This window comes from Lissotriton vulgaris, chromosome 1_1 (genome assembly GCF_964263255.1).
Source record: "Lissotriton vulgaris chromosome 1_1, aLisVul1.2, whole genome shotgun sequence".
Taxonomy (NCBI): Eukaryota; Metazoa; Chordata; class Amphibia; order Caudata; family Salamandridae; genus Lissotriton; species Lissotriton vulgaris.
In genome coordinates, this window is record NC_141685.1 from 1,194,455,059 (window position 1) to 1,194,477,372 (window position 22,314).

The 22,314-nt window shown below is 48.6% G+C and overlaps 1 protein-coding gene across 2 annotated transcripts in view; it reads right to left on the minus strand.

The window, feature by feature from the left end:
• PRKAB2 (protein kinase AMP-activated non-catalytic subunit beta 2) overlaps positions 1-18,455 on the minus strand; it is a 359,499-nt gene extending 341,044 nt beyond the window's left edge. For both annotated transcript variants that reach the window (XM_086964444.1, XM_086964446.1), the window contains exon 1: positions 18,349-18,455. The gene's annotated coding sequence lies outside the window, so the exon portion shown is untranslated. The remainder of the gene's footprint in view (positions 1-18,348) is intronic.
• Positions 18,456-22,314: the final 3,859 nt, after the last annotated feature.

Here is a 22,314-nt window from a genome sequence, read left to right on the forward strand (position 1 = left end):
CGATATGTCCAAAAAAGGAGGGACCAAGAAGAACCGACCAAGAAGTTCCAAAGCAGCCGACAGGGAGAAGGACGAATCCAGCAGGAATGAGGAAGAGCTATATGAGAGAAAAACAATATGATATCAGACAGTGATAAAAAAGTTCAAGCAAACACTAGACTCTCACTGTTGGTATTGTGCACTCTTCCACTTATTTGTTCGCAGAACTGGTAGAAAGTGATGGTCTTCTTTTTATTGTAGCGACTCCACAGCCTTGAGCAAATAACTAGAGTCTATAGGCTGGCATTTTAAAAATGAGCTTGAAGAGTTTCCAAAAGGAAAAAGAATTATGTCCATGTAACACAAATCCCAGCGCTCCGACACTATCACAATTAACACACAAAAAAATTAGGAATAGCAGGCAAGCTCGAAAAATAAGGAAATATATATTATTCCTTGCGCCGTTGCGTGATCCCAAAACACAAAGTTCCAGGTCCTACCCAGGACTGAGGGCAAAAGCACGAAAGGAGAAAGCTCTCAACACGGAGCTTGGAAAAAGGAAGGCGGGGCATCCCCGCGGGTGTCAGCTGCTCGAACTAAAACAGCGCTGACTCGCGTTACACTGAAAGGGATGCAGAACTGAATCCAAGCAAAAAATACAGGTATGGGGGAAGGGCAAATCACCTGGTAAAGGAAAACCTCTCAGAGGATTTACACAGCAGGAAGCGCTGCAATGGCCGCGAAGTTGAACGAGCTTCCATGGCGGCTTAGTAAACTGGAGGAGAGATTAAGTCTGCTGGGGGGTGGGAGGGAAAGAGATCACGGACAGAATCCAGCGCGACTTCGAAATGATTAGCAGAAACAGGGAATAGCGCGGCCTCGCGCTATGGAGAAACACAAATCAGGAATCCAATGTAGAGGCTCACAGAAGCCCGTGAAGCTGATGTAAAACAGGAATCCAACAAACAGGAGAGCTGGGCCAAGGTCCAAACGAAGAAAGCCAAGCACTTGCGGCTGATATCAGCTGGCTTATATCTTCACCATCAGCTGACCATTCCTAGAGCTTCATGGGAGAATGCACAATCCCCTCCTGCCTCTAGGCTTTCTGGGAGTTGTAGTCCATTAGTGGCGCATGACGCCCAAATCCTAACACAAGAGGCTTTTCGGCAACTGGACCACCCTGGACCCTGCAGTTTGCCTCTGCTGGAGTGAGTCCCAACCCCCAAGTGCTGTTTATGAGGTCCTGTAATTCTTAGCTGTATCTGGCTGAAACGTCTCCTACCACCTCTGAAAACCCTGACTTACAAACTTTATCAACTTAAAGTCCTCCAGAGGACCATGGCAAACCTCCCAAACCGACCTGCCCAAGATGAATTGCTGCAGGAATGAAGATTCAGATGTCTCATGCTCGGAGCTTCTCTGCAGCGGCAGATATGATTCAGCTAGACCTCGCAGAGAAGGTATCTGGCCTCATGCAGCCCTCCTCAGCTAGAGCCTGCAGCTTCGCCCCACTGAAGTATTCCTAACTCCGAAAAAGGGACTTAGTGCAAATATAGATCATCATCTTGACCAGGCATAGGTGCCAAAAGTATCCAGCTGGTAAGGTAACTTCCCAGGGCACGAAATACAAACTTTTCACTCCCTGAGCTTTACAAGTGACTGTGTCCAATGGCTATCTGACCTTGTGGGGTCCCCTTCAGCTACAGTATGTTGTTTTGCCTCACTTAGGATTTTTTACTTCCATTTTGGGGACTAAGTCCCACGGTAAAACCTCTGACTGAGTCGAACCTGGATTTAATATCTGACATGCGGTCACACCTCGGTACCAATCTACCATGACCAGTTGTCCACGATTGGTGCTTAACCCCTTCGCCGCGGGGCTAATTCCCCCACGGTGCGGGGGTGGGAGGACACGCGCGGCACCGCGGTGCTCGTGATGAGCTCGGTTCGTCACGCAGCGCGGTGGCGCTGTGTCATGACCACACCCGTTTTAATAGAACGCTCAGAACAGCAGGGGAATTGTCCCTGCGTGGGAGCGCCGCGGCGGTCATGACGAGCTCAGCTCGTCATGAGCACAGTGCCACTGTGCCTCATGACGAGCTGTGCTGGTCATGAGCACTGAAGATGTTAATGCTAATGGACACTATCTCTATTTTTCTTCTTTTGATATCTATTTTTCTAGTAAGTAAGTAAGTAAAAGTTTGTATTGCGCAATTAATTCAAATCGTTGCAATGTACATGCACTGGGATGGACGTTACATGTTAAGAGTAAAAGGATTCACAGAACAATTAAAACAGAAAAGTTGTAAATTAAAGAAAGAACGTGCAATAATGTCACCAGAAAAGGAACTTATGCTTGGTCAAAAAGCAAGTTAGGGGAATTACCGCCCGATTCATGGAGCGAAATAGCGCCCGCAATGGCTGTGAAAACGCAATTGCGGGTGCAAAACACGGAATCGGCATTCAAGTACGAAATAGCGAATTCGCTAAAAAATAATAGCGATTGGAATAGCGATTACGCAGTAATAGTCGCAGACTCCGGGAAGTCGAGCATTAGCGACACGGAAATAGCGACCAACCACGGAATCTGCGAAATGATTAGCGAAACGCAATATTGTCGCAATCGGCATTCATGAAAGAAATACATTAGCGAAAAAGCGCAAAATCGCACGTTTGCGCGGCGCAATTTAAGGACAACTCAAAGCAGGTGGTAACCATAAAAGCCATGATGAAGCCAAATTTGAAAAACTGTTAGCCAATCACCAACAGGTCCAGGCCTGACCAATCACACATAAGGACATTCAGCAGCAGCATTAGGCGTTCCACAATGCCTGGGATGTACATGGTGGTGAGGCGGCGAAGGCTACAGCGAGCAGCACGGAGGAGACGCATGAGGCAGGCAAGGATTTACCGGCAGCGGGTCACCTTGCTGGGCCAAACCAGAGAACAGATTTATGCAAAATACAGGCTGAATGGGGAAATGATCACCTGGCTGATACAAGAACTCGACCCCATCATGCAGCACCCAACAAGGCGAAACAATTCTGTGCCCACACATGTGCAGGTATTGTGCAGCCTGCACCTCCTGGCCTCCGGCAGTTTCCAGGGCATAGCAGCCGCTGCTGGGGGGATATCCCAGCCCACCATGTCACGCTGCCTCCACACTTTTGTTGACGCCATGCTCAGCCAGCTCCACCGGCACATCACATTCCCCACGAGCCAACAGGAATTGGACCTCACTAAACTACAATTTTATAATGTTGCCCATTTTCCCCATGTCCTCGGCTGCATAGACTGTACCCACGTCGCCATCTGCCCACCAGCTGGCACGGAGTATATGTACCGCAACAGGAAGTGCTACCACTCCCTCAACATACAGATAGTCTGCAATGCCAAGACCATCATCACTGACATTGTGGCCCAGTACCCAGGGAGTACCCATGACTCCTTTATCTTCAGGCACAGCGGACTCCACACACGACTGATCAGGGGAGAGTTTGGGGAAGGACACCTACTTGGTAAGTACATTTTGTCGACAATGTCACATTGCTATGAAGTAACTGCGCTGCACAGGCAATCAACATCTGCTCCTCTCATTCAGGTGACAGTGGCTACGCCCTACGGGAATACCTCCTGACCCCTTACCTCAACCCTGCCACACCTCAGCAACGGCGATACAATGTTGCGCACATCCGGACAAGGAACTGTATTGAAAGGACATTTGGCCTGCTCAAGAGCAGGTTCCGTATACTGCACAAGACAGGTGGGGCCATGTATTACAGTCCTGCAGTGTGCTGCCGCATTGTGGCTGTCTGTGCAATGCTTCATAACATCGCAACCAAGCGCCGGATACCAGTTGACATCTCAGGCAGTGAATCTGAGGGGAACGACCGGCCACCAGCACATGCGCACCATGCACGCGGGGAGAACCCAGCTGAAGGCCACAGACGTCGCAACCACATCACAGTGAACAGTTTCTAGCCCACCCCCTTCCCCCACCCCACATATCACAATAGCATGCAGAATGTAATGATTACACAAGGCGAATGTGTGCTGCAAAATAAATGTATTTGTTTCAATCACAAGAAAAAAGGCTCATGGTACCAACTATTTACAAAATCCAGTATTCCAGCATACTGCTTTGAAAGGTTCATGGCAGGCTTAGCATCAGCCTGCGCCTGTGTCCCTGACACAATGTCATTGGTGCTTCCGGCGCACATTTCCCAGGCGCCTGTGAGGCTCTTCCTCATCCTGGGCAGCTGGACCAGGCGTAGCCCTGGTGCTGCGCCTAGGTGGGGGGGCCTGCGTGGCAGAGTTGCTGCTCACGCTGGAGGCAGCCTCACTCGCATCATCTCCCCCTACGATGGCCGGTAGGACAGGTGCAAGCAGTGGGATCACGGCGGTGGTCAAGTGCTCCAGCACCCGGGTTATCTCCTCGCAGCACTGGACCAGTTGGTGCTGCTGGGTCATAGAGCGTCGCGACAGCTGGGTGGTGGCATTTGCTGCCACATAATTTGATCGACTATAGGTCGACAGCTGGCTCACCAGCTGGTGGTGGCGCCTGCGTGCAACACTGCGCTGCTTCCCCAGCGCTGCAGTATTGACCTCCATTGCCGCCGTCATGCGCTCCATGGCCGCCGTCATGCGGTCCACCCGCTCGCCGACTCCCGCCACATTGCGGCCGATCTTCTGCAGCTGGAGGTGGATGGCTCCTTGCTGCTGCGACTGGCGGTGGTGTAGACGGAGCATTCGCCGCTCCACGCTCATGCAGGCATAGAGATGCCCATTGCCCCTCCTGCTGTGCCGCCGCTGTGTGGCGGATGTGGCTGGCCCAGATCGTGTAGGACGAGCTGCAGGTGTTGTAGCAGCTGGTGTAGCAGGTGCGGCAGGCACTGGTGGCACATTGGTGGGGGGCCTGGCCTTGGCAGCCGGTGGTCCTGCAGATTTTGCAGCAGGTAAGGTGGGGGGCCTGGCCTTGGCAGCCGGTGGGCCTGCAGATTTGGCAGCAGGTAAGGTGGGGGGCCTGGCTGCTGCTGTTGGCGCTGCGGCAGGGGCTGGTGGCTGGGTAGCGGGTAGGGATTCCTCCTCCTGGGCCTCCTCGTTGATCACCAGCCTCTCGCTGTCACTGCTATCATCCGCACCTGTGAGGGTAAGTGGATACTCATTAGGTGCATGTGACTGTCAGACGTGCAGATGTTACATGCATGCTGGGTGACATTCCCTGGATGGCTGTGGATGTGCGCACTTAGGAACCTTTCTGGCCGCATTGTGGTACTACTACATTGTGGACATACTACGTCTCCCACAATGCCTCAGGGCATTTCCTGATGCACAACATAGGCATGATTAAGGGCCAATGAGTGAGCCTATTTGGTCAGGGACGGTCATAGGGGACAGGGTCGCAGTCGCATGCCACTTACCTTGGGTGTCTTGTGTGGGGCGGGAGGAGTCCAGAGTGGCCACGCCAACACACGCCTCCCTCTCCAAGGTGTCCTCTACCTGGTCCTCCAGTGGGGTGTTGGGTGGGACAGTCGGTCCACCACCTCCAGTGCCTGATGTCTCACCGAGGCGCGCCGCCACCTTCTCCTTTGCACGCCCTCGGAGGTCGTACCAGCGCTTTTTAAGCTCCCCCAACGACCTGTCCGCAACGCCCACAGAGTTTACGCTGGAGGCAATCCGCACCCAGATCCTCCGCTTCTCCTGTTCTGGGACCCTCTTGGAGTTGGCACCAAAGAGCTGGTCGTGTTTGGCCACCACACCCTCTATCAGGTTCTCCAGCTCCTGCTCGGAGAACTTGAGTTTGCGCTTGCGGCCAGCGCTGTTGCTGGGGCCAGGCTGAGGTTCAGGTTCGTCTGACATGGCGGTCGCTATTTTGCCCGGGTCGAGAGTCGCTTTCGGAGGTTTAGCGTCAGCTTTCCGTCGTCTTCACTCGTATGGTAGCGTCACTGTGGTGTTTGGGGGTGGGATTTGGCTGCTTCCTGGTTGTGATGTCATCACGGTGCTCGGAATGCGTCTTCCCGTATTTCCGGATCCCGCGAGAATGCGACTCGCAATCCCGATCGCACGGGATTGCGAGTCGCAATCCCGTGCGATCGGGATTGCGTGTCGCAATCCCGATCGCTGGTGGCCGGAAATTGCGATTATTCTGCGTTTTTTGTAGGTCGCTAACGGCTTTAGCGCCCGCGTGCGAGTCGCTATTTTTTCCCCGAAAAGTACATGAATGCCGTTTTGCGTTTCCTCAATTGCGAGTCGCTATTATTCGCTATTAGGGACACGCAAAACGGCATGTACATGAATCAGGCTGTTAATTTCTAAAATAAACTTAACAAAACGAGCCGCCAACTGCGGAGAGTCTCCTCTCATTCAGGCGTCTAGTGCTTCCTGGCAGGTCCTGATGTTAAGAAGAAGCCATAGGGGACGCAACCAGAAGTTTCTTTGGGCTCGAAGTTTTTGGCAAATGCACAGTATGTGGATAAGGTTTTCCTCTTCCTGCTTGCAAAAGTGGCATTGAGATGATGCCCCTTTCCTGTATCCGTGGCCAAACTTGTATGCCATCAGCGGGATTAAACCAAAACGAAATCGCATCAATTGAAGTTTTATATGTACTTTCGTAGAAGCTGCCAGATAAGACGAAAGAATTTTCGGAGTGTATAATTTAGAGGCCCAGGGGCCATGAAAGAGCTGGGCGACCCGTTGCTCGTCGAGGTCGCTTGAAAGACTTTTTGCTTGTTTGGATAGAAGTTTTGTTTTCGCTGCAATGGGCAACGGAGATGACCATATGTCCTTTGCTTTGAGGGATTCTAGACATGACGTTAAATATTTATTCCACTGTGTTTTGTGGTTGCTGAAGACTAACCATAGGCAGCTCTTTAGAGAGTGAAGGCTAGAGTGCTTTGTTTTTGAACAATAGTTAATGTAGCGTGCACTCATTATCCACCTCTGGGAAAACAATGAAAATTCTTTCCGGATTTGGGCGTGGGCAGTAGAATTTGGCAACCAAAAAACCCTACGGTAGCAAGAAGATTGTGCTCTGTCCAACCAATTATTTATTTTGTCCTTGAATATTATTGCACCAAACGAGATAGTAGGGAGTAGTTTTGCGGTAATCAGTTTTATTAATGGTACTAGATTTTGAGAGTGCAGAGCACTCTTTGTTCTTGTAAAGGCCCATTCCAGACTACGGGCAACGGCCTGCATTTCGGTTGTATGCACTGAGGGTCTCCCTTTTATGGTCAATCCACACCCCCAGGTACTTATAGGCGGTGACAGTTTCCAGTCTTTTCCCTTCGATGAACCACGTAGACTTTTTGGGTTTTCCAGATGATATTATCATTGCTTTGGTTTTCGTCACGTTTATCTCAAGTGCGTTCATATTGCAGTACTGAGCAAGGGAGTCGAACAGTCTCTGGAGACCAACCTGAGTTTGATCTAACAGGATGGTATCATCTGCATATTGAAGAGTTTGGATCTTTCTTGACTCTATTCGTGGAGGGAAAGTACGGGTGCATGACAACCATTCAGGGAGGTCCGCGAGGTACAGGTTGAAAAGCATTGGTGCAAGGGTACACCCTTGCTTTAAACCTCTGGTGGTATATATTTTATTGGAGGTCGACCAACTCAATGTAACTCGCACTTTGACCCAGGTATCAGTGTGTAAAGCGATTAATGCTTTCAGTAGCGACTGTGGAATACCCCATCTTGCTAGTTTTGCCTATAGCTTTGGCCGACTTACGCTGTCAAAGGCTTTTCGAAAGTCGATAAAACCAAGATGTAAGGTTTTACCTTTTACGGCTAGGGTGGATTCCATCAGATGAGCAAGACATATCAGGTTGTCTTCAATGTGGCAGCCTCTTTGGAAACCAGTTTGAGTAAAAGGAACTAGATTGTTGGTTTCCGCCCACGTAGTGAGTGCAGTTAAGAGAATGCTGGCATATGCCTTCCCGTCCACGTCTAGGAGAGCTATCATCCGATAGTTATCGGGGTTAGAGCGTGGTCCTTTCTTATGAAAGGGGACAAGAAGCGATCCTTGCCAAGACACCGGGATGGGGCCACCCAGTATTCCAGCCTCGAAGAGGGGTGTCAGTATCCGGGCCCATTTTCCAGCAGAGGCTTTAAATACTTGGGTCGGAATTCCGTTGGGACCAGGGGCGCCACCCTAGCGCATTTTCTTTATTATTCCAGTTATATCGTCCGTTAGTGTATTGAAAGCGATGATGGTTTCGTCATGATTTGACTGGATGGTCGAGAAAGGCCGGGCTGTTAATGGTTTGGCCGTGTGGTGCTGTGGAGAGCTTTTTAACATAGATTTCCCAGTCCGCGGGGGAGATGTTAGTTGCGGTAGGTGGTTTGGTGGTTTTGATAGCCTTGTTAACCCAGTTCCAGAATTTGCTTTGATATTTAGATTTTATAATTTCAAAGGCTGTTACCCAGTGCTGATCTTCCTCTAATTTCTTTAGGGTAAAACGTTCCTTCCTATAGGCTTTCCGCGCAGCCGTGATGTCCTCCTTCAAAAGTTTGTGGTCATTTTCGTTATGGACAGTTGTTCTTTGTAGCTTGTTTAATTTACTCTTGACAGTTTTTATGCGTTGTTGTTGCACTGACAAGGTTGTCAGAGTTGTAGTGTCCCTGGAGAGATTGTTTGGCGGTTTTGTGGTGAAGAGGTCTCTAAAGTTAGTCAGTATTGTTTCCCAAGTGAGAGCTGTCACCTGGGTGCAAGCAGCTGGGGGGCCTCTGGTCATAAACTTATCCACCTCCATTTCAATTACTTCCTGGTTGCTTTAAGACCATCGGAGTTTCCTCACACTCTGCAGTCCTGCAGCAGTCCCTATTGGATTTATGTTCGGACGATGTAGTGGCCCGAGGGCGATGCTGCATGTTAAAATGGCGTGATCGCTATCTGGAGACGGTGTTACCAGAAATTGGGACACCAGATGGAAGGCCATTAGTGAAATCCATATGTAATCTAGAGTGGCCATTCGAGAAGAGGATGTGTGGGAGTAGGCGGCCGGTTGGTCTGTAGCCATCCTTCCATTGAGGATGCGCAGGCCAAGGTGGTTCAGTATTGTTGCCAGGTTTATTCCATTCATATCCTTTCGCTGGTATTTTATTTATTTATTTATTTACAGGCTTGTATCGCGCTGGCTTCGACTCCCAAGGGAGCATCTCCACGCCTTTGACTTCTACCACATTGAATTCAGGGAAATGCTAGCTTTCTAATGATTGAATAAGAATGTTTTCAACATTTTTCTGAAAGGGAGGTGATCTGTACATAGCCTAAGAGTGTTAGGTAGACTGTTCCAAAGGGAAGGTCCTGCTATCGAGAGAGCTTTGCTTCCATGTCTGGCCTTCTTAGCTCTAGGTACACAGAGAAGGCCTTGTTCGCTCGACCTGAGTGAGCGAGAGGGTTTATAGGGAACAAATTTGGTGGACAAGTATGCGGGCCCATTCCGTTGAGACTTATGTATGGTGCAGCATACCTTGAATTTGGCCCTCTGTCTGACAGCTAGCCAGTGGAGTTTTGTCAATAGGGGCTTTGAAGGTGTGCGGGGAGGGGCGTTCAAGACCAGGCGGGCAGCCGTGTTCTGGACCACCTGTAGTCTTGTCATGACTCCCTCGTTGGCAGATAGCAACAAGCCGTTACAATAGTCTAATCGACTCATGACTAGAGCTTGTACCAACATCCTCCTGCTTGCATCTGGTAAAAGGGGAATGATTTTACGCAGCATGCCGATTATATGGAAGCAGGATCCCACCACCTGGTTGGCATGTTGTTTGAGGGTAAGTTCCTGGTCTAGTCGGACCCCCAGATTCTTGACTGTTAGTTTAGGCTCCGGTACTGGGCCAAGGTCTTGTGGCCACCAGTCCGGAGTCCAAAGTCGTTTTACCTCACCAAACAACATGACTTCTGTCTTTCCAACATTGCATTGCAGATAGTTGGAAGACATCCAGTGTGCCACTGCTTTCATGCCCTGGGAGAAGGAGTTCCTAACCTCAGGAGTAAAGGTCTTAAAAGGAAAGAGGAGTTGCGTATCATCCACATAGGATATTGGAACGAATCCATATGCTCTCAAGATGTTAGCCAGGGGTGCCACATATATGTTAAAAAGAGTTGGGCTCAGACATGAGCCCTCTGGCACCCCCTTGGAGATTTCAACTTCCTCTGACCGAAATCCACCCATGGTTACTTGCTGGGTCCGATTGGTTAGGAAACTCCTCAGCCATGCCAGGGCTTCGTGTTTCAGGCCGATGTTAGCTAGCCTGGCCGTAAGGATAGAATGGGATACGGTGTCAAATGCCGCAGACAGATCTAATAGTACCAGGATAACGGAGAGGCCCCTATCCTGGTACATGTGCAGATCGTCTGCGACTGACATTAGGGCGGTCTCCGTACTATGTTTAGGCCTAAAGCCGGATTGTGAAAGGTCCAACACTCCTGCAGATTCAATATATCTCGACAAATATTTATTTACGTGTTTTTCAATAATTTTACATAGAAAGGGGAGTAGAGATATCGGTCTGAGGTTGCTAAGCTCATTCCAGGGGATAGAGGTATTCTTTCTGAGCGGTTTGACCAGTGCCTTTTTCCATCCTTGTGGGACTTGCCCGGTGCTTAGCGAGAGGTTTATTAGTCTCTGGATAGTGGGTCCCAGATCCTGGGACCAGGTACTGGGATCTTATCTCCGGAATTGCCCACATTGCATTAAAATATGTTATTTGGGAGGATTGAGTAGGATCGATTTCCATTAAATTTGCATTAAAGTTGCCCATTATCAACCAAAGGTCAGCGGGATAGAGAACTTCGAGATTATTCATTATTGGTAGTAGCGTGCTCAAGGTGGACTCACGCCTCCTTTTTGTTGGATGTAAATAGACGCAGCCAAGGATCATTTTTTGCTTTGGTTTACCCTTTGCCTGGCTCTTAATCTCCATGCTAATAAAAACATGATTGCCGTCTCCGCTGTAAAGCATTTCTATCTTCGTAGTTAGGGAGTTCTTCACGGCAATCAGCACTCCCCGTGGCCAGCAACTTTGGAAGGTATGGCAGTGGATTCTATTACAGTGAAATCTTCCCAGATGGTATTTTCCAGGGCCCAAGTTTCTTGTAGGGCAAAGATTTCATGGGTCTTTAGCAACCCTGAAGTTAATCTCTCTGTTGTGTCCTTTGTGAGCCCCCGAATGTTCCAAGAGCATATGTTTAACTGATGGGCCGTCTCATGGTTAGGTTTACGGCCATGCACAGGTGTCGGAGCACTACCCTAGCGCCTGGGAGAGCCAAGACCAGTCTTCCGATTTGTGAGGTTTTAATATGCATTTGCGTGGGCCACCTGCTGTGGAAGTGATTACTTGCAGTGGATTCTCAGTCCATGAAACTGTTTTCGGCTCTTGCCGGAAACCGCGCAGCACTGAGGATGACTGGAATGAATGCTTTATTTGTTTTTGATCCGGTCTGGTATTGGTAGACGTTGCTGTGTCAGAGAGATTTTTTAAAAAGGATGGGTAATTGGTGTTATTATAAGGGCTAGCCTGGATGCCCCACTCGTTCAATTGTTTTTTGTTCTTCATTAGCGTGGCCCCGCATTCTGGATTAAAGAAGGTTACCAGTGTGGACTCATTTCTTTGTCCTAAGACGGGGTCTAAGAAGGACATTGTCTCAATATCCTTTGTGTTCACGGTTTCTAAACCCGGCAAATGTAGGCATAGCCTAAGGATATCGCCTCTATTTAAGATATCCCATTGTCCCTGGGATTCGTACTCCGTATAGAGCAATATTTTTCTATGCTGTTTTTGTCCAAGGCAAGGATCTTGAGGCAGTGAAGCCGGATTGATGCTAGGACCGTTGGACTGAATGCCCGGAGGCTCTGCATTAGCTTGTGCGCTTAATTTTATCATTAGAGGACTGGTCATTCTTAGTGACTCGCCACACATTGGAGGTTCATGAGGGCAGGGTATTTTACTGTTAAAGCTGTCTGCATTTGCATTAACTTTGGGCTGGTTTTTTTCCTCTCCATGACAAACCGAAGATGAGGTGCCCGCCACTATTCCTTCTTTTGGACTTAAGTCCTTGATAGCGGATTTGTGTACTGCAACAGTTTTAAGCAAGGAGCTATTATCAGATAGTTTTGTAAGTCCATCGTTTTGCTTTGGGCACTTACCAGGAGACTTGTGATCTACTAGTGGTTGTGCACAATTCGTTGGGGTTTCCGAATTTTCTTTTTTTTCTTTTTGAAAGACTACCGATTTTTCTGCCTGATTGGTCAGGTCGATTGGGGACTTGCCCACTTTTGTTCCAAGCCATTTTGTTAGTGCGTTGCCCTTTTTTGTTGCTTTATTTAGCTTCTTCAGTTTCTTCTTGTTTTTCCTGGATAGATGGGTGCTTGCTTTTTGAACGTTGTCAGCCTTGGTAGTAGGCATATGGTCGCTTGGTAAGGTAAGGGGAACTGCTTCTGTATTAGACTGCGTGGTTGTTTTTGTGGCATTGGATAGTTGTGAGCATAGGTTGCCAACAGAAACCGGAGGCACGTAGGAGAGCTGTTCAAAGGGAGGGTTTAGTATTAGTTTAAGCGGAGAGTGATCCAGTTTTAAACCGGTATAGTTATTGGTAAGGCGGGATGGGCTTTTAAAGCGTGGTTCTGATCGCCTTTGAGTTTCCAAGGTTCGAAGGTAAGTGGGTGGAATGCTAGGACTCTGTGGTCTGGCTTGGGTCTTCATCCTCAGGTCTTCTATTAGCGTAGACCTTATTTCTGGTAGGGTTTCAAGTTTATTCAATAAAGGCTCGCAGATGCAGGGTGTACATTTGCATTTTCAGTTGGTTCCATGCTCAGGTTCGCTTCAGGCGCATGGTTTTGGATCGTGCTTGTTTGAGCTCTTCGTATATGTGAATTTGGTTGATCCAGTTTTAAGTCGATTCCCATTATGGAGTCGGCCACCAATTGTAGGATGGATATCTGGGTGTCAAGTTTGTCGGCATGCATGTGAGCGGCACAGGTCATAGAGCTCAAAGCTCTATTGGTGACTGACAGAAGTGCCTCGATTTTTTGCATTCCTAAGTTGGATTGGGATAGGTTGGCTCCAAGCCCAAGGTCTTTAGGAAGTAGGTTGTTTGCAGTGACTGAATTATGGGCCAAGGGTGAATTAGTGGGCGTGTTGATTTGTTCATTTAGAAAGTTTTTGTTTTGACTTAAGATAAGGCTGCAATCTTTAGTGCCGGCGTTATAGCTAAAGCTGATTGCTGGAAGCCCTTTTAATGAGCTTACGTTGGTTGCTGCTACAGGCCTATCACTGTTTCTGATGCAGGTGGGGTCTGGTACCCCACTGAGGAGCGGAGTGGATGTCTGTGACGGAAGGTCGAAACTGTGTATTTGAGAGGAGTCATTCAGTGGGCTTTTCGACAAATTTATCGAGTCTTCACGTACTAGGCAGGGTTTCAAAGATGAGGGCCTTACTGCTTTAGTTGGGGGGTGGAGTGTTGAGACCCAGATTATAGAGTCATCTTTGCCACATGTCGAGTTCTCGCTGTTATAGTTGCAGTTTCCGCTCTCCCGCTTGAGAGTTGAGAACTCGTTTTTGGGTTCGGGATGTGGGTTGAGCTCTCCGTGGGCAGCATCGTGATTTGAATAGGCACTGCCAAAGGGCGTTGGGTTCCAAGCGATTTATTTGGGCTTAGCCCAGTTGGCTGGGACTCAGGTGGTGACAATAGAGGGGACGCATCATGTGTGGAGTGCCTTGATGATGATTTTTCCAGTGCACTGGCAGAAGCGGAAGTCTTGCGTTGAATAATTATTTCAGGGTAGAGAGACCTCGAGTCGGAGTGAACTGGCAATGCTAATGGTTGTTGGGGGGACTTTCCATAAGTTCCACGTTGAAGATAAGGGGCAGTTTGGTTTAATTTGCTGATCCTGGGAAAGTGCTCTCTGATGTCAGCAGTACTGTTATTTTTAGTTTTTAGTGAGTACTGCGAGTGAGCTGGTTGCGGATGGTTGAGTGCCATTTTATCGCACTTTAGGCGACCCGGTGAGTGCTTTGGAGGTCTCACGTCCGCCTCTTCTGCTCGCTCCAAGCAGAGTTGGCATGGAGGAGATTGAGGGCCCCTACCAGTCTCTTGTGGATATAGCAGTTTAGACTTCTGGCGCTTGGCGGACTTGTGAGGGCGGTTAGTGTTTAGTGGTTGAGAGCTACTCCTAGTGCGCATTATAGTGGAAAAACAGATAGACGAGTTGTCGAGAAAACCAATGTCACTTCAGATTTTAAAAAGGTTGCAAAGTGATTTAAGAATGAGGTGGTAGATGAGGTGTAGTAGTCATCCACAGTTTTTTCCAGGAGGTGTGGTAGTCATCCACAGTTTTTTCCAGGATCTTAAAAAGTTTCTAATGCGCTGCGTTTAAGAAGTGCTCTTGGCGCTTTTAGTCACTTTCAGAGCTTTTTATGGAAAGCCTTTCAGGTAGGGTGGGCCGCTGATAGGCAGCAATAGCAAATGACAAAAGCGGAATAGATGGCGAGCGGGGCACACAGGGACGGGCCTCCGGCAGGGATAGACCTAGTCAGCCCTGCCTGGCTCACTGTCCCCCGGCTCTTACTTAGCAGCTGCCTCTAGCGGCAGCCGCGCTCGCGTGGGCCCAGCCAGGCTCTCACCTCTCGTACTCGTATGTTTTGTAGATGGGTAGAATCTCAGAGCCTCAGATGCAGCTTTCATAGACTCTTAGAGAACGCCAGGTGCTGAGGTGTGCTGGAGCAGAGTTTCAAAAGCAGAGATGAGATGGAGTGGAATGAAGCAATTACCACAATTGCAGCGTTATACTGCGGAATTGGTCAAGCGCAGCGAGGTTGACAGGCGGAATCGTCATGCCTCGGGCCTCATGCCACGGCCTCAGCCCGCCTCAACCTCACATCCTTGCTCCTGGAGATATCCGCAGGTCCTGGACGGAGCGCGACGGGGAGGCCGCCGCAGTGTCGAGAAAGAAAGGGGCTCCAGGGATTTTAATGTTTATGGGGAGTTTTGCGGGGAGTCTGCCTGCTCGCACCGGAGCCCGTATTGTGGTGCTGTGATGCGCCGTGCGATGCGTCGCGGTCAAAATCGCGGCTTGGGAGCGGGGGGGGGGCCGGAGCGGGTGCGCCGTACTGGCGGATTATGGAGTATCGCTCACCGGCTCGGCACCGCTGCCCCTCGCTCTGCTTCGCTTCTCGATTCACTCCTCGCTCCTCCTCTTCCGCCGGACACAGGACTTTGGATCTGCTACGAACTCGCTCAAAGATCTGGCCCTGAAGTCGGTTTCAGATTTCTACTATATTGTGTTTTGGCTTCATTATTACTGTAGTTCTTGATAAATGTTTTACACATTGCCATGGGGTTGAGCTCTAATTAATTTAGGAACTTTGAGGGTTCACCCTGACAAGGATTGGGATTATTACTCAAGGTGGGTAGTCACCCCCTTGACTAATAATGCAATTTCTTACACACATCAATTCTGCTTTCAATCCGATTAAACACCACTTTTCTGTACATCCATCAGATTAATATGTCCTTAATATGTTCATTCTGATTGGGTATATCTGTGCCATCGATTGTTCCCTCTTAGTCTCAATTCACATTATTCAACAATTTTAAATTACCAATAAAATTAATCTGCAAAAGAAACTATAACTCATAGTAAAACTAGAAGAATCAAACACCTTATTCACAATTTAAAAAAATAAGATAGAGTCCACTGCTCTCTGCCTTCCTGCCATCTGGTCGGACAGACTGACAGCCTTAACAACAGGTGTAACTCTCAAATGTTCTGGGTAGCTTTTAAAGTGATCAGTCAGCACCCTCAGCAGTGGGAAAGCCACCCCTACCCTGCCCTAGAGCAGAGTCCGTCCCCAATGAAACACTTTTGCTTTCTCACAGTGAGGGAAGCAGTAACATAAAATTGTAGTTTTAAGATGTTATGTGTCTGCTTCTCGCACAGCAAGTAAGCAGCGGGGCGACGCTCCTCCGCCTTAGTGAAGGAGCAACCCCTGCCTCTCTTTGAAGGGCGGTACAAAAGGGGGTGGTGATGGACGGAGCATCTGAATCAATCAAACACTCACACCCAGTCAAAAGATCTGGGTTTAATCCATCACCGTTCTTTAGCCCACTCTGCCACCCCAGTTCAGACATGGCTATATGCAAATCAGTCTGACCCTGTGCCTCATGGGAACAGGCCAGCTCGAACCTCCAAGCCATGTCTTCCCTGGACCGGAAACAAGCTTCCGAGGACCGGTTTCTGGCATTACAGCCGTCGTCAGCCCGGCTTGCTTGAATCCAGTGGCAAAGTGAGCAAGGGACTCACGCCTGAGCATACCCTGCCACACTTGTGGCGGCCAAAAGCGGTACAAAAGGGGGTGGTGATGGAAGGAGCATCTGAATCAATCAAACACTCACACCCAGTCAAAAGATCTGGGTTAAATTTGAAGGGAGCAGGGTAGCACGCCACAAGCACAAGGAAAAAAATACAGCCAACTCTTTGCAAACTCACAGTGTGAATGGCTGGGTAGATTTTGAAAGGGGTTATCATCATTGCTTTAAAGGGTGCAGTGTGGCAGCACCAGCTTGCCAAGAAATGTTAGCACAATAGGCAGAGAGGCAGGAACAGATCAGTAAGGAATCTAATTTTAATCAGTATCGGCAAACCAAGCACATTGAAAGCTTGTCTGTGTCCTCAATTATAAACTTTAAGGAGTTGCACAAAGTATATTTATTGCTATTTGCACAAGTGACACTTTTTCCTCTACTCTTCTGCCATGTTTTAAGTGGGCGTCATTTTTTCTACACTGCTGCATCGTTTCCTCACATGAGAAAAAACACAACAGGGAAACGGATTGACACTTTAGTTAGCCAGCAAAACTCGCATTTTACTCTAAGTCTGAAATCGGAAATAAAACGTTCTTCCCACAATTCACAAAATAATGTCCTTGAGAACTGCTATAGAAAGAGAGAGAGCTTTATTTGGCAATATCCTCCTTCCAGTTTCACAACGACAACTACTGCAACTGGAGCTTTGTCAAACAATGTTAATCTATTCGCTGTTTGGCACAAATTAACTGACTGAACTGTGATTATTATTATTGCATTTCTGTATAAGCCAGTGCACATCTAAACAGAGCACAAACAGGCATCCTTCAACTGTCCTGATCAAGAGCATGTGGGTGAAAGGTTTTGCTGGGAGTATGGCGTACTTTTTTTTGGGGGGGGGGGGGGTGATATCTGTGAATTTCGAAATACTTTTTTTTTTTAATTCATCCATTTCCTTCAGTGGCTTCATCAGAAGAAATTTCAAATGACTTCCCTTACAGTGATTTCATCAGGGTTAATTAAAGATGAGGTGATGTCACTTCCTGTGATGCCACATAGGAGTCACATGACCTGTGATGTCACTCCTGCCACCGCTGGCATTTTGGTGAATTGATGTCTGTGCTATTGTGCTACCCATATGCAGTACATTCTTGGAGTGTATGTTATATGCTTAAATAGGTCAGTGAGCTGCTGAGGTTAGTTCAGCTAATAAGGGACTTAGAATGCGTGCATTAATAGCTTTCATTTGCCTGCACTACAAGACCGAGAAAGTGTGGAGTAGGCTAAGGAAGCAGACAGACAACTTAATGAGTAAAGCACACCGCCTTGCCCTGATTTCGACTTGTGCAGATTTTCCTCCACCCTGCTTTCGGTATTAGGGGAAGAAATTCTGCTGTGAATTCTCCTCCAATTTAAACACGACTTCTTGGTTGGGATGTAGGTTACTACCCGATCTAAAGCACGCCCGCTGCACGTTCCACGCCCGAATCCAGAATAAGAGGTGCTGTGCTGTCAGAAAAATAGCAGATTATCTTGGTGCAGCATTTTCCAGCATCTTCTGCTCCTCGCATGTTACCATGTACTGGTGGTTTCTGTCTGTTCATAGGGGTTCAAATTCAGGCATTCTGTCGTGTTGAGGTTCTCGTGAAAGAGCAACAAAATCAACATTTCTTCGATTCGGATCAATACAAAGAACACTCAGCTTGGAAAACGTGACAATATTATAGTTGTATATGCCCTGCAGGCTTTAATAGTTAACGTTGTTTATAGTAATACTTTGTGATTTATGTTTCCAAATAAACCTGATGTGTGCATGTTCTTAAAACGATGCTTGCAAACTACCAAAAAACAACCTTATAATCTATTCCACAATTATTTGCATCATTAAAAGAAGAGAACAATTATTAGTCTTTTTATACTGTTCTTGCCCTTTCGAAGTTCCGTTATATTGATGTTTTATTCAGTTGGGCACTGCCCCCTTTAGTAGTGGTTGTAGCAGTTAACATGTATTCTTGCACTACCAACTTTACGAAGCTATGCAATTAAAGCAATGTCCTTACCTTATTTCTCTGAGTTTCGACTGCTACTTCGCCCGTTTTTGTTGCTCCTTCTGCGGTACCCAGAGCGTGCCTCCTCTGACAGTCTGTCAGCCTGCTCTTTGAGGTTTTCTCAACAGCTGCTGCTTCTCAACAGGCAGGCGAGGGGCGGGTGGTTTACGGAAAGCCCAGTGGCCAGAAAACTCCAACATGCAAACTCCTCTTTTAGCCTGGTAGTAGGACTGAAAAGGCATTTTGCTACCATCTAGTGGAAGAAAGCTAGAATACAGTACACCGAGCCTCACTTGAATATTCTTTCTCCATTTCTGTATTTTTTTTATCTATACTACTATAATAAAGGAAGAACTTTGAGGCTTTGAGGCGGGTAAACTCGGGAACCACAGCGCCAATCCACACACCCGATACGCCGTTGTAATCGTCAGGGTGTGCAGATGGTTATAGGCTATATAAATAAATAAATAAAACGTTATTTAAAAAATGTACATTAAAAAAAGTAGTCCCTCCGAAGTAGTGCCGGCCGCGACGTGCCTGCTCACGTCAGGAGCGCGGGGAGGAGCGGCGTCCAGGAGCGCGACGAGGAGCGGCGGACATGGCGCGGGGGAGAAGCGGGGACGTGAGGAGCAGCTGACAGGTCGGAGGAGCGGTGACCAGCGGCGGTGAGGTGACCAGCAGCGGACAGGCGGGAGGAGCGGTGAGGTGACGAGCAGCGGACAGCGGCGGTGAGGAGCGAGGAGTGGTGGACCGGTAAACTGAGGAGCGCGGGGGAGGAGCGGCGGCTGAGGTAAGGGGACCCACGGACAATGTCGGGGTAGGCGGGGGTCGGGGCAGGCGGGGGACGGCCCGGGCGGGGGCCCGGGCTTCTGGACAATGTCGGGGCGGGTGGGGGTCGGGGAAGCCTGATTGCTCCCGGACAAGGTCGGGACGGGCTGCTAGTTGAACATAAATTATTTACATGGAGCGTTACATACACATGGGGAGAAGGAAGAGGGAGGAGAAGAGAAGAAAGGAAAAAGAAAAACGCCGGGGTGGGTTGCGTTCTTCCCGGAAATTGTCCCTTAGTCCGTGGCGCGTTCACTGCTGGTTGCTTTTCCGTAGTCTCTCACCCGCGTCGCCCCCTACATTGATTGTGTCTTGTTGGGCCATTTCCCACCCTGGGCAGGAAAAGAGTGAGTGAGAGGAAAGAGGTACAGCGCCGGTAGAGAAGCTTTATGGTGTCAGAGGGTCCTGTTCTAATTCTAGTCCTGTTGTTCCTCTAGGGTGGTTTGTGCAAGGAGAGGTAGTTGTCTAGGGACTCCCACACAGGGCTTTAAGTGGGATGAATAAACTGGGGGGTCTCTCAAAGGGGCGTGGCCAGAATAATTAGGGGCGTGGCTTTAAACACTTAACGCTAAAAATCTGTGTTTAGCATAGTGTGCCGCCCGACTTGTATTTTTCTTTTTCTTTCATTGCATCAAGATATGTGATACAGTAAGTAACATCATACCTACAACAAGTAAGACTATTGGCTTTGTCAATGGTTATTAGTTGCATAAGATAAATAAGCTGCAACTATGGCTTGTTCTATATAATATTTAAAAAGCTTCCTATTAAAGCCCTCGTGACACTACCACAATATTGCTGCTCTTGCGTTTCAGAAAGAGAAGGGAAATCCAGAATCTTTAAAGGATTTCCCTTCCCCCACACAACGCTCACCTGGCATGACGTCATGCCGTAACTTCTCTGCTAGTGAGAAATGAGCAGCGCACATTGATGTGCTTGCTGTCTCGAAACTGGTCTCTCTCAGGTTGTTTTGCGCCCTGGCACTTTTTACCGGACTGCAGTGACAGCAAACTGCTGTCACTGTAGTCCGGAAAAGAACCAGACCGCCTGTGCCAGGGCTCAAAACAGAGCCCGACAGAGACCCGTTTCGAGGGCCTCTTAAAAAAACTGCCAGTGCTCAGACCCCTTGAGACCCGGCCCACTTAAAGCCCTGCTCCCACATGTTTGACTGTGTGTGCGTCTTGGGTGCGTATTTCTCTGTTATGTTGTCTGCCCCTCTCAGGAAGGTGATCCAGTTGAGCCACGCCTTAGATGTGGCTTTACCTGTGTCCTTCCAATTGTTCAGAACTGTTTTTATTGCCGCTGTCAGCATCAGGTCTTTGTAGACTACACTGAACAATCATTTGGAATGCAATAGGTCTCGCATTTGTTAAATTTAGTGCTCTTGGAATTGAATCAAAATGTGTTTTACTTTTGTTTTTTATTTGTAGTTGAGAAATTATATTTGCATAGCGCTATTGCCATTGGTATAAAAAAGCGAAGTAAAAAACATTGTCACTTTCAACGCCAACAGTTCTAACTTTAACAAATGTGAGACCCATTGCACTGCAAATACTGGTTTCTTTATACCATCTATGTCAGTAATAGGTAAATCACCACAATCCAGAATACATGAGTACCCAACGCTGCACTGTACTATCCCTCTTTGTACGCGGTCAAGTCAAGTCAAGTCAAAGAATTTATATAGCGCACTACATACCCAGAGGGTCTCAAGGCGCTTAAGAAGGGGTGGGGAGTTACTTGTCAAATATCCACGTTTTAAGTTGCTTTCTGAATGCTAGGTGGTTCTGGGTAAGGCGAAGGTAAGTGGGAAGAGAGTTCCAGGTTTTAGCTGCCAGGTAGGAGAAGGATCTACCTCCCATGGTGGTCTTGTTGATGCGAGGTACAGTGGCAAGGGCTTGGGTGGAAGATCGAAGTTGGCGGGAGGGGGTGTAGAAGGACAGTCGTCAGTTGAGGCATTCTGGTCCGATTTCGTAGAGTGCTTTGTGTGCGTGGGTTAGGAGCCGGAAAGTGATCCTCTTATTGACGGGAAGCCAGTGGAGGTTTTTCAGGTGGCCAGAGATATGTTCTTTGCGCGGGATGTCTAATATGAGCCTGGCAGAGGCGTTTTGGATTCGTTGGAGTTTTTTCTGGAGTTTAGCGGTAGTCCCGGCGTATAGGGTGTTTCCGTAGTCCAGGCGGCTCTTGACCAGTGTGTGGGTGACCGTTTTTCTAGTTTCGGTGGGGATCCAACGAAATGTTTTTTTGAGCATGCGAAGAACGTTGAAGCAGGATGAGGAGACGGCGTTGACTTGTCTGTTCATTGAAAGTGAGGAATCCAGGATGACGCCCAGGTTCCGTGCGTGGTCTGTTGGGATGGGTGCTTTTCCAAGGGCTTCTGGCCACCAGGAGTCGTCCCAAGCGGAGGGGGAGGAACCTAAGATGAGGACTTCTGTTTTATCAGAGTTCAGTTTCAGACGGCTGTGTTTCATCCATTCGGCTACTTCTTTCATTCCTTCATGTAGGTTGGTTTTGGCGGTGCTAGGGTCATTGGTGAGTGATAGGATCAGTTGAGTGTAATCCGCGTAGGAGATGATGTTTAGGTTGTGTTGGCGGGCGATGGCCGCGAGGGGGCTCATGTATATGTTGAAAAGGGTGGGGCTGAGTGAAGATCCTTGTGGTACGCCGCAGATGACTTCAGTGGCCTCTGACTTGAATGGTGGGAGGCGGACTTTCTGGGTTCTTCCGGTGAGGAACGAGGTGATCCATTCCAGTGCTTTTCCTTGGATTCCGATGTTTCTGAGTCGCTGTAGAAGGGTGCTATGGCAGACTGTGTCAAAGGCTGCGGAGAGGTCGAGGAGGATGAGGGCTACTGTGTCTCCATTGTCCAATAGGGTTCGAATGTCGTCTGTTGCTGCGATGAGGGCGGTCTCAGTGCTGTGTTTTGCTCGGAAGCCGGACTGTGAGGAGTCGAGGGATTTGTTGGCTTCGAGGAAGGCGGCGAGCTGGTTGTTGACAGCTTTCTCGATGACTTTGGCCGGGAATGGAAGGAGCGAGATAGGGCGGTAGTTTTTGAGTTCGGTGGGGTCAGCTGTGGGTTTCTTCAGGAGGGCGCAGAGTTCAGCGTGTTTCCAGCTTTCCGGGAAGGTGGCGGATTTGAAGGAGCAGTTG